Source organism: Camellia sinensis, chromosome 13 (assembly GCF_055761805.1).
Source record: "Camellia sinensis isolate YWXY chromosome 13, ASM5576180v1, whole genome shotgun sequence".
NCBI lineage: Eukaryota > Viridiplantae > Streptophyta > Magnoliopsida > Ericales > Theaceae > Camellia > Camellia sinensis.
Window position 1 is genome coordinate 67,396,925 of NC_138973.1, and position 7,727 is coordinate 67,404,651.

Sequence of the window (7,727 nt, forward strand, 5' to 3'; positions counted from 1 at the left end):
TTGAATTTTCTCCAGTTGGAATGTCTAATTGATCAATCCAATCTAATTTATTGTGGGTCTATTTCGAATACATCTTGATTATTTAAAGCATTAATTTTATAAGATTATTCAAGGAAATCACATTTCATCCAAACTTTCAACTGTGGAATAAAAGTTATTGGTTGTTTTTGGATGATTTAAATAAATATATTTTTTTATTTTTTATAAAAAAAAAATGTATAACAAAATAAAGAAGTAATATGATCCTAAAAAATAAAAAGATGGCTATTGTAGAGGATGCCAAACTTGTAAAATTTAATTCCATGGGAAACTACGGCTAAGTGAATTTTGGCCAAGTTTGGCAATTACAAAATAATTCATCTTTTTATTTTTTTCTATCATATCACTTCTCTATTTTTCTGTACATCTTTTTGTAAAAAGACAAAAAGTGCACTTATTTAGGTCATCCCAGACAATCCCTTAATTGTTGATTAATGATAAAATTTATCACTTTATATTTTAATTTCATAAAATTTATCATTAATTTGTAAATAGTTTTTTTAAATAAATTTTCCTCCATTTAACTAGAGCATCGGTAAAGTTGTACGTAATCTTAATCATATCTTTACAATATGACACGGCAATAAACTTTAATAGACTTAGGTCTAGTTTGGAAAGACTGAATAAGTGTATTTTTTGAATTTTTTTGTATTATGTGTAAAAAAAATAGAGATGAGATGTTGATTGATGTGACTTAAAAAAGATAAAAAGATGAAATAAGTGCACTTTTTTCTTTGTAGCCAAACTTGACCTTAAACCAAAACAACTAAAATAAAGAAAAGAATAAATAAAAAATAGAAGAGAAGTAGAGGCTTTTTGTCTCTACTTTCTGTGAGAAAAAGGGATGATATTGAAAGTCAAGGCATCCTTGTCAAATGGGTCCCCTTATTAACCGTCCAACACGCTTTTAATTTTAGAGGAAGTTTCACATTTCACATAATGAGATTAGAATTAGTTATTAACTTATCATGCCTAGAAAAAGAACTTTTCATTTGTTAAATCAATATCAATCATTTTTTAATTTGTCGTTATTAAAAAACACGGATTCTATAATCTTCCTAGTTTCTAAACACGGAGAAATATTATACATGACATTGATTTTATTTTATTTTATTTTTTATATCATTTTGTATCACTATTTATATGAAATTTGATAACTGATATTTTGTTTCATTTCGACACTTACATGAATATTGATAATTATTAAAGAAATATTGCAATATTCTTTTACAAAAGAGCATAAATTAAATATTTTGTAGATTTTTTTTGCAGAGTGTTCATAGTGGATATTTCAAGAATTTTTTAGGATAGATATTCAAAATTTTATTTTTTTTAGACTTTTCAAATCACACACAAATAAATAAATAAATAAAATAATATTATAATATATTGATATCATTGTTTTAGAAAAATAAAATGTAGATACAAAAATTTACATAAATATATTTTGTTTTTATCATTAGCATGACCCCTCCCCAAAAAAAAAACTCCTTTAATTCAAATTGAGATAGGCTAGGCTATAAAACTGTTGATTAATATTAAAATTTGAGCCACGTTTGTTTGGCGAATTAGGTTAGATGAGATTATTAATGAGGGGAAAGTTAGTGAAAAGATTGTTAATGTGAGGATTGTTAGTGAGGGGATTAAGTAAGTGTGTTTATTTTAATGATAGTAAGAGAGATGATTAGTGATGAGATTGGTAAATATTTTTATATAAAATAAAAATAAAATATTTATATATTAAAAAAATTCTAAAACAAATATAATTTTTTTTACAAATAACATGTTGCACTTAGGTTAAAAAAATAATAAAAATAAAAGTGCAAAACAAACATGAGCTTAAGTGATACACTTGTTGGGAACTGTAAAATCACATAATTTGTCAAAGAGACATTTTGCACAGGCTAAGGAAGTAAAACTCCAAAATATGTCGTGTGTTTATATCACAAAGTGTATATATATATATATATTCCTCCGTTTGGAAAGTAGGTTGGTTTTTTGACTTTTTTGACTATTTTAGCTTGGGTTAAAAAGTTTGATTTGGGAAGGACTTTTTGACTTTTTAAACTTTTTTTTGTGAGAGAAGAGTGTAATGATTATTGGTTGGATGTGATGTTTTGTTTATTGTGGCTAAAATAGCCTATTTTGTCTTTTGTGACTATTTTAGCCCCAAAACCATTTGCCAAACACCACCTTATGGGTTGAATTGAGTGTTCAAGAAAGTGAGGAAAATAGATTAAGATGTTCAAAATAAAGCTTTAGCCGGAATTACACATTTATATATATATATATATATATATATAAGTTCCAGGGTGTTCAACTGAACATCCATACCATGCTTGGGTATAGAGTTGCCCTTGTTTGTGGAGACGTGGGAGAGACAGATCGGAATTTGAGTTTTGGATTTTGAATTTTAAATTATAGATTTGAGCTTGAATTTAAAAATATTTTATAAGCATAATTTTTTTATGTAAAATATATTTTTAGAATGATGTGACAGTTACATTCTTATAATTATGAGCCATAATGAAAGGTTATTTGATATAGAATTTATGTTCAGAAATATGTTTGTAATCCTTTTGAATTTTGAGTTTTGGATTTTAGGTGTCAAATTGGACAAAAGTTGGCTTTGAGAGTAATTTGAGAAAATTTATGCTAAAGTGAGAAAAGAAAAAATTTTAGGGGTTAAAATTGAAAAAAAAAAAAAAAAAAGGGTTAACACGTTTTATAAACACGTTGCTACCAACGTGGCATCTTTGTTTGGAGTGGTAAGGGTCAAAGTGAGAAAAAAAATTTAAAAGTCAAAATGAGAAAATTATGAAAGAATAATCACTGTGTTTGGTTTGAGTTTTTTGAATTAAGTTTTTTAAAAATTGATTTTTTTGATTTTCGTGTTTTTTTGTTTTTAGTGAATATTTTTAAAATTTTAAACATTTTTTTTTACTTTTTTAGATGCACCTTACTTAGATATGTCTAAAAAGTAAAAAAATTGTAAAAAAATATTTTAAAAAATTAAGAAATACATAAAAATACAAAAAAATGTACTAAATTCTTATATTTTTTTTTATATTTTTGGTATTAGTGAATTTTTAAAAGATTTTTTTTACAATTTTTTTACTTTTTAGGTGTATTTATGTTAGGTGTGTCTAAAAAGTAAAAAATTTGCATAAAATATTAAAAAAATTCAATAAAAAAAAACACGAAAAATAAGAGTGTAGAATTTTCTGAAAACTGTTTTTAAAAAATGGGAACTAAGCAAATGTTATTTACCATTACTTCTTTTCTTAAGACTTCCCACATCATCTTTTTATTTATTTATTTATTTTTTAAATTCCAATTTCGTTCAAACATAAAATTTTATTTTTATCCCTAACTTTCTAGCCCTAATTTTTCAAAACCTAACCATAATTTCACCAACCATCTCCATCACCCAGACACTAGCCACCACCCCTCATTCCGGTTGGCAACCTCCATTGTCATCACCAACATCACCTCTAGCCCCTAACATCTCCACCCTTACTCACCAACCATCGTAACACTACCATTCACATCACTCTTAGACTCTCTTTTTCTTTCTCTATCTCTATGTCTATCTCTTGTTAGATCTCAATTGTGATTACAAAAGATCAGTGATGATGGCAAATACCCTCCTTACACGATTGTCACGACTATAGTGCTGCTTGCGATTTTTCCAGATTCTTTCTAGTACTTCAGGGTCTAACCACCACCATTTGTTCGGTGGTCTACAACTGAACTACTATCGTTTGTTTAGTGGTTTACATCCAAACTTATACTGTTTGTTCAATATTGGTTTTTCGAACCAAGAAAAATTGAACACAAGCATTTAGGAGAGGGCTCTAGGTAGTTGTATGGATGGCAGTGATAGAAAATGACTAAGATTAGTGGAATGAGAGATTTGGGTAAAAGAAACGAGGTGGATGATTGCTAGTGGAAGCAAAGGAAGAAAGATGGAGCTAGGGAGGTGGGTCATAGGAAAAGAAAAGTTGTCGGTGAGGGAGGGGGGCTGAAGGAGAATTTCCAGTGAAGGAGAAAGGCTATGGTAGAGTTGCTGGTGAGAGAAATGGTTTGGAGGCAATGGGGGAAGATTGCTGATGTTGGGATGAGAATTTAAAGGATATATTTGGAATTACAGAAACGTCCAAAGAAAATAAGAAAGGAAAAATTTTTGTGGCAGGAGTTCAAAGAAGTGAGAGGTTCTAAGAACAAAACTAGGGACATTTAGCAATTCCCTTATGAAATTTGAAAGGGGCAAATTGTAATTTACCCTACTAGAATATAAAAAACTTATGGTATGATAAATCGGTCTATCATGATGCTTTTACAGTTTTTGTTGCAAAACAAAAATTATTAATTTTCGAATTTAAAAAAAAAATGAAATTGAATTTACAAAAGTAAATACAAAAAGCTATTTTTTAAAATTTTCACATTTTTGTCCAAAAAAAAAATAAAAATCATACGAAATTAGTTTGGTTTGATTTCAATTCCGGAATCAATTTTTTTTTTTTTGTGGTCAAGAAAATAGAAATTAATTTGACAAAAACTAAATGCCAAAATATAATTTTTTAAAATTATTTTCACCATCCAAAAATATAAAACTATATGAAAATAACTAATGTTTTTTATTTATTATTTGTTTTTGTATTAAATTAGTTTTTAACTTTTTCAAAAAAATCACAAAATATATTATGAAAATCAGAAATTCGCCCCCCCCCCCCCCTCTTTTTCATGTTATTCTCCAAACTAGTTTTTAATTTTTCTTCAACAAAAAAAATACCCAAAAAAAAAGAAAAAGAAAAAGAACTAAATCAAACAGTGTGATTCTTTCTTCAAATTAACACTTTATTTGTTTCTGAGAAAAATATTTTTAAATAAAAAACAATTTTCATGAAAAAAAGTCAAAAATTAATTTTCTACTTGGTTTGGGATACACTATATAAGTACACCCTTTTATTTTTTTTGGTCCATATCATTTTTTTACTTTTCTATATATTTTGTTTATAAAATGTTAGAAAGTACACTTATGATAGTGATTGGTGCTCAATGAATTGCAAAAGTTAAATTATAGGTGTCTTTAACATTTCATTTTCTCAAATTTATTGGGATCAATTACAGCCGTATAATTTTTCAAAAATAATTGCATATATGTAGAAAAGTTTATAATTAATTTATAATTTTTTTTTAAATACCATTAATATGATATTTTTCCATTTTTTTTTTCAACCAAACAAACAGTATAGGTGATCATGGATCGAATTGAGTCGGGTGGTCTTCCATCCACCATTCGTTTGAACTTTGGCAGATTTAGAAAAATCAATTCACATCCGTTTGCTTAATTGATGAATGTGGATTGCGTAGGCCATGTGAGTTGGCAAGTAAATGAAGATTGACTTAAAGATTTGGCCTTTATTCAAATAATCAAAACTATTCGTTCTCTGACAAATTGATTTGAATTATTAAAATACCTAGTTTTTAAACTTAAACATGATGTTATTTACGTTGTATTTGGTTAGAAAAATTGCGACGGAATTCAAAAAAAGAAAGAAAAAATATATAAAATTAAATAAAACATAAATATATTTTATTTATCTATCGCTTATCAATTTCTTTTTTATTTTAACTTTTTTTTCTAAATCTCCCAATCAAACTTAAGAAGCGTAGCATTATATTGAGGCAAAAGGAAATCCGTGTTTGCTTAGTTGATGAATGTGGATTGCGTGGGCCTTGTGAGTTGGCAAGTGAAAGAAAATCGATTTAATGATTTGGCTTTTATTCAAATAATCAAAACTACTTGTTCTGCGACAAATTAATTTGAATTATTAAAATACCCAGTTTTTAAATTGAAACATGTTGTGATTTACACTATATTCGTTAAAAAAATTGCGAAGGAATTTAAAAAAAAAGAAAAAATATATAAAATTAAATAAAATATAAATATATTTTAATTATCTATCGCTTATCATTTTATTTTTTATTTTAATTTTTTTTCTTTTAAATCTCCCAATCAAACTTAAGAAGCGCAGCATTATGATGAGGCAAAAGGAAATCCGCATTTGCTTCGTTGATGAACGTGGATTGCGTGAGTCATGTGAGTTGGCAAGTGAATGAAAATTGACTTAATGATTTGGCCGTTATTCAAATAATCAAAACTACTCGTTCTGCGACAAATTGATTTGAATTATTAAAATACTCAATTTTTAATTTGAAATATGATGTGATTTACGTTGTATTTGGTTAAAAAAATGGCGAAGGAATTTAAAAAAAGAAGAAAAAATATATATAATTAAATAAAATATATATATATATATATTTTATTTATCTATCGCTTATCATTTTCTTTTTTATTTTAAATTTTTTTTCTAAATCTCTCAATCAAACTTAAGAAGTGCAGCATTATGATGACGCAAAAGGAAATCCACGTTTGCTTAGTTGATGAATGTGAATTGCGCAAGCCATGTGAGTTGGCAAGTGAATGAAAATTGATTTTATGATTTGACCTTTATTCAAATAATCAAAACTACTTGTTCTGCGACAAATCGATTTGAATTATTAAAATACACAATTTTTAAATTGAAATATGATGTGATTTACACTGTATTTGGTTAAAAAAATTGCAAAGGAATTTTAAAAAAGAAAGAAAAAATATATGAAATAAAATATATTTTATTTATCTATCGCTTATCATTTTCTTTTTATTTTAATTTTTTTTTTCTAAATCTCCCAGTCAAACTTAAGAAGCACAACATTATGCTAATGCAAAAAGAAATCCGCATTTGTTTAGTTGATGAATGTGGATTGCGTGGGCCATCTGAGTTGGCAAGTGAATGAAGATTGATTTAATGATTTGGCCTTTATTCAAATAATCAAAACTACTCGTTTTGTGACAAATCGATTTGAATTATTAAAATACACAATTTTTAAATTGCAATATGATGTGATTTACACTATATTTGGTTAAAAAAATTGCGAAGGAATTTTAAAAAAGAAAGAAAAAATATATAAAATTAAATAAAATATAAATATTTTTTATTTATCTATCGCTTATCATTTTCTTTTTCATTTTAAATTTTTTTTTCTAAATCTCCCAATCAAACTTAAGAAGCACAGCATTATGCTGACGCAAAAGGAAATCTGCGTTTGTTTAGTTGATGAATGTGGATTGTGTGGGCCATCTGAGTTGGCAAGTGAATGAAGATTGATTTAATAATTTGGCCTTTATTCAAATAATCAAAACAACTCGTTTTGCGACAAATCGATTTGAATTATTAAAATACCCAGTTTTTAAATTGAAACATGAGGTGATTTACGCTGTATTTGGTTAAAAAAAATTGCGAAGGAATTTAAAAAAAGAAAAATATATATATATATAATTAAGTAAAATATAAATATAATTTATTTATCTATCGCTTATCATTTTCTTTTTTATTTTAAATTTTCTTTTCTAAATTTTCCAATCAAACTTAAGAAGCGCAACATTATGTTGACGCAAAAGGAAATCCATGTTTACTTAGTTGATGAATGTGGATTGCGTGGGCCGTGTGAGTTGGAAAAGTGAATGAAGATTGATATAATGATTTGTCCTTTATTCAAATAATCAAAACTACTCGTTCTGCGACAAATGAATTTGAATTATTAAAATACCTAGTTTTTAAATTGAAACATGATGTGAT